A 6,000-nucleotide genomic window follows, 5' to 3' on the forward strand; every position below is an offset into this window, starting at 1 on the left:
GAAACTAGCAAGCTAAGCCAGTAGTAGTGAGTACTGTGTCTTGTAAACATGGCTGAGGACGCGAATAACAGAAACAGACAAAACGATTCATTTTAGTGAGTCATTTACGCTGGAACCGCTCCGATTGATTCAAACTCGTGACTTCGATCATTCAGTTCAAGCGATTCACTAGAAAAAAACAGATCTAGAGCCGTTCGTTTTCGAATTTCGGCATTGCTTGTAATTATTTCAAAAACACGTATAGTGATTAAAACACTGTTTAGAAGGGCTCCATTCAGATCGCATATCACGAATCAATTGATTCACATCTGGACGCGCATCGTGATCCGAAGTGCCACTCAATGACGGTTCCTGAATCATTATTCAGATCGGAAGGAGCGGATTCGCGAATCTTTTGTTTCAGATCGGAACTTGGTTCAGATCATCTGTTCAGATCGCGATTTCGGAGCGGGTTCGCGAATCATTTTACAAGTTGAATGATTCGCGATTCGCATTCTGAAGTCCCTAACTAAAATGAAGATTTGGAATGATTATTCAGATCAGGACTACAGAGTGCAGATCGCAAATCTTTTGATTTATATCTAAACTTAAAAGTGCTGATCAAGAATCATTTAATTCAATTCGTGACTTTACAACGGAATTTCGGTGCGGGTTCGTGAATAGTTTGATTTAGATCCAGACTTCGGGGCACATATCAGGAATCATTTGACTTATATCGGAACTTCAGAACAGGTTTGTGAATCTTTTTATTCGGATCGGAACTTCGGAGTGGGTTGGCCAATCATTTTGTGAATTTAATGATTTGCAATCTGCGCTCAGAAGTCCCGATCTGAAATGAGGGTTTGCGAATGATTATTCAGATTGGGACAGAGCGGATCTCAAATCATTTGATTCCGATCGGATTTTGGAATGGATTTCTAAAATGAAATGATTCGCGCTCAAAAGTCCCAATCTGAAAAGATCCGGTCTGTGAATCATTATTCCGACTGGGATTTCGGTTCGGGTTTGCGAATCGTTTGATTCAGTTCTGTCCTTGAGGTCGTATTGTGAATCGTTTTTCTGTTTTTTTTTTGTTTTTTTTTGTTTTTTTTTATTAAACGGTACAAAACAAACCATTAAAGCAGTACAGTTATAGAAACAACAAAGAAAAAAGAAAGAATTCACAAATTCAAATGCATGGTTTTAGTAGGCTAAAAGTGTTTGTTTGTTTGTTTGTTGTTTTGTATAACCACAGTTTTACTTCAAATACCATGGGTAAACTATGGTTAGTGTAGCAAAACTATAGTAACCATGTTTTTTCACCTTAAGAGGACACATAGATATGTCAGATTCCATGTACTTGTCTATTTCATTTTTAAGTAAAGAAAGAGAGGTGTAGAGACAGATGTATGTGAAATTTAGCAGGACACACAAATTAAGTTATATTTTTCTATATTCTCTTTCAAAGAGTCGAACAATCCAAAGAAAACATCTTTAAAACAGAAAAGTCACTTAGATTAGATGAACACTGAAAATGTCTCTGGGTGCAACAAATGAATGACATCTTCCTCAGAAGAGTGACAAAAATAGCAACTCACTTCGATGTATGACATATATTATAAATACGCCCATAAACTTTTTGTGAAATTTGGATTAACACATTAATCTCTTGTTTGACCTCTTCATATTTAAGAAGAGAAAGAGAAATGTTGCATTGGCAGGGTGAGTAAAGTATGCAGAATTTCATTTTGTAAATAGTTCCTAACAACAAACAGAAGAGGGCAGCATTTAGCTATATTAGCAACTCAATCAGCTCGAACTAGAGTTCCCACAATGCTTTCACACAGGCATAGAGTGCCCTCCACTAATATTGGTACCCTTGGTAAATATGAGCAAAAGTGGATGTGAACATAATTCTGCATAATTTATCCTTTTGATCTTTCATTCAAAAAATTTACAAAATTCTAACCTGTCATTGAAAACAATAGAACCTAGGGGTGAAATCTCATTATGAAATAAATGTTTTTCTCTAGTTCAGGTTGGCCACTATTATTGGCACCCAATTATTGCAACATCCTTTTCCCGAGATAACAGTTCTGAGTTTTCTCCAACAATGTCTAATGAGTTTGGAGAACAGCTGAGAAGAGATCAGAGGCCATTTGTTCATACAGAATCTCTCTAGATTCTCCAGAATCTCTCTCTTCCCAGGTATGTTGGTGCTTTTTCTCTTCAGTTTTTTATACAGGGTACATTAAAGACCCAGCAGTATTTTTAACCGTGGACATGGGGTACTTTTTTATCCCTGTCTGCACCAAAACCATCTGGAGGGTTAGCTGCCAAAAAGCTCATTTTTTGTTTAATCTGACCATAGAAGCCAGTCCTGTTTGAAGTTCCAATCATGTCTTACAAGTGAATATGCTGGAGTTTGTTTTTGGGTGAGCCAGGAGGATTTTTTCTTAAAACCCTCTGGGACAACATGTGGTGATGTAGGGGCTGTTTGATCATTTTATTTTAGGACAATTTTATACTCCCAGCCACTCTGGTGTGCTAAAAAAAATTTATATTAATGGGAATATACTTTAGAGATATTTTACTTAGACAAATTTTTAGGGGTACCAATATTTGTGGCCAACGTGAACTAGAGAACAACATTTATTTCATAATGAAATATCCCCCATTTTCCATTGTTTTACTTCAAAGAAAGGTTTCACAGTCACCTTTGCTCATGTTTACTGAGGGTGCCAATATTAATGGAGAGCACTTTATATCAAATATCCATTTTTTTTTTTCATTACCACAGTTTTCTTTGTACTTTCTTTGTTTCTATTAAGGATGGGTTTGCTTCAGAGGGACAACAATAAAAGTTTGGCAAAACAGCAATTTCCAGATATTGTGTTTTTGACTTTTTGTCCGACATCTAGCAAACCTGTTTTGCAGGCAGTATATCTCAATCACTATATTATGACCAAGTGTGCAGTATCTAGGCAATAAGGCACTTGAGAGGTCATGTTATATTGTAAAAAAAGTTAAAGAGTTAGTGAAGTTTGTAATCCTTTAAATTGAGAATATATATATATATATATATATATATATATATATGTTTACAATGCAGCATCACCATGAAAGATTTATTGCTATCTATCTATCTATCTATCTATCTATCTATCTATATATATATATATATATATATATATATATATAGCCAATTCTACATTAGAAGACACAAATATATTTAAGAAATTAATATAAATAGAATGCCATTAACCAATAAGCATCAAATAAATATGAGAAATATCTAATAAAAAAAAATTATTTTATTTTTAAGTAAATTAGTATTTAGAAGAGAGCATAAAGTTGCATTGGCCATCACATAATTATTATTATTTTATTATGCATATTTGTTTCTGTCCTCAGTCTCAACTAAATATTTGATTATGGATAAAAAAGGAACCTTAACCCTTTAAGGGTTTATCCTATTTGTGTCTCTTTTGATGCCAGCGCTGCTTTGAATACACATTCAGTGAGAGCAAACGCGGCACAGATAATGCATCAGGCGCAACTCAAGACGGAAGTTTAGATGCTTTGAAATTCGACCCCTTTTTAATCCCCTCCATTTGCTGCTAAATGTTTTGTGCACACGGCCCACCGGGTTACCATGGCAACGCTCCCCCTTTTTTTTTTATCAGAAGTGGAGCTCATTTCCTCATACTAACAACGGCTCGCTCTCACCCACTCACAAGGACCGCCCACACTGCAAAAATACACCAATCAGAAATCACGCTGGCACAAAGAAAAACAGTGACTACTAGAACTTAGCTTTTTTACTATCACGCCGTCTTATCTCATCCTTCCTCTGCTCTTTTTGTCTTCCCGTGATGCATAGGGTTCCTTCCTCTCTGTCTATCTGCGTTTTTGTTTGTTTTAAAAGCTAGAATCTAAGCTTAATCTTTAATTTATTATTAGTAGCCTAGTGAATCTATTAGTAGTTGTTTGTAGTTAGGCCTACCTTACATTAAATTGATCTAAAGTGAATAAATGCTTTTCATTACTTTCTATTCACCAAAGATATTAAGCAGCAGAAAACTTATGAACATTGTTACTAATTATTAACCCATTATTACTAATTAAGCACCAGTAATAACTGATAATCATTGAGCAGCAAATCCACATATTAGAATGATTTCTGAAGAATCATGTGACACTGAAGACTGGAGTAATGATGCTAAAAACTCAGCATTGCATCACAGAAATAAATTACGTTTTAACATGTATTCAAATAGAAAACTGTTATTTTAAATTGCAATAATATTTCACAATTTTACTGCATTTTTTCAAATAAATGCAGCATTAAACATTAATTGTAGTGTGTATTTTTGTGTTGTATGTTCATGTGTGATTTCTTAATTGTCTTATTGGCCCATTGCTTTCAAACTATGTGCACTTTCAATGACATATAAATGGTTGCACTCAAACACACCAGACATTTGCATTCACCGTTATCTTATGCACCCAAACAGGCCCATATCCTGTTGGTTTTGACAGCATACTCTCTAGCCCTCAGAAACACATCCTGTTTGGTCACTCACATATTCAGTTTTTTATCAAATGCTTTTCATCCACGTCTGGCTACATTTGCTTCTTATGGAAGCCTGTTTCTGCCACTAAATAAAAAATAAAAAAGGTATTTGAAAAAGGACTTTCTCTGTTAATTTTGACTTTTTTCCCCCCTCGGTATTGTTACTTTATTTTTTTTCTCAGAATTGTGACTTTGTATCATACAATTCTGAGGGAGAATGTCAGAAATGTACAATTAAAAGTTGCTAATACCTTTCTTTTTCCCGATTGTGAGTTCACATCGCACGACTTTTTTCTCAGTACTGCGAGATAAAAACTCACCATTGAGAGAAAAAAAGTCAGATTTGTGAGATATAAATTCAATTGCAAGAACTGAGGTCCAAATTGTAGTTTCAAAGGGTTCTACACAATTCCAGTTGAGAAATAAGAATCTTATCAAGCAAAACGATCTGGTATTTTCTAAGAAAAATACAAATGTATACACATTTTAACCACAAATACTTGTCTTGCATTAGCTCAACTTCACGCATTACATCGTCAAGTTGGAAAGTTCACACGTGACATAAGCGGAAGTACACTCTTAAAAATAAAGGTGCTTTAAAAGGTTCTTCAAGCGATGCCATATATAGAAGAACCATTTTTGGTTCCACAAAGAACCATTAGTCAAAGGTTCTTTGAAGAACCATCTCTTTCGTCACAAAGAACTTTTTCTGAAACAGAAAGGTTCTACAGAAGTTAAAGGTTCTTTATGGAACCATTTAGACAAAAAAGGTTCTTCTATGGCATCGTGAAGCACCTTTATTTTTAAGAGTGTACCAACCCAGTGTTTACAAAGTGAACATACAAAGAAAGTCAAACGCCCTTTAAAGGTAAAACAATGATGATGGATGATTTTGAAGTTGGAGGAGAAAATGTGAGTTTTTCGCTCTACCGTACTTTTTTTAATCAAAGTACACAGATGAAGAACCATGTGGGACCTTTCCAATGTGATTCTGTAATGTGTGAAAACAAGCATTTGTGGATAAAGAGTATATAAAATGTTTTTGTAGGAAATGGCCAATTGTTTTACTAGATTAGACCCTTATTCCTTGGCTGGGATCGTGTAGAGTCCTTTGAAGCTGCATTGAAACTGCAATTTAGACCTTCAACCCATTGGCCACCATTGAAGTCCACTATACGGAGAAATATCCTGGGATGTTTTCCTCAAAAAACATAATATTTTTGCGACTGAAGAAAAAAAGATAGGTACAACTTGGATGAAGTGGGGGTGAGGAAATGATTAGGAAATTTTCATTCTGCAAGTAAGTGAATCCAGCTCTGAGTGGTTGCTTACCGGCCCAAGCAAAAAATAAATGAATAAATAAATAAATAAATTTGCAAAGTTTTCAAACTATGTTTGCATTTATGGACCGAGAAAAAGACTAGGGGAAAAAATTAACATTTACC

This window comes from Garra rufa, chromosome 20 (genome assembly GCF_049309525.1).
Source record: "Garra rufa chromosome 20, GarRuf1.0, whole genome shotgun sequence".
NCBI lineage: Eukaryota > Metazoa > Chordata > Actinopteri > Cypriniformes > Cyprinidae > Garra > Garra rufa.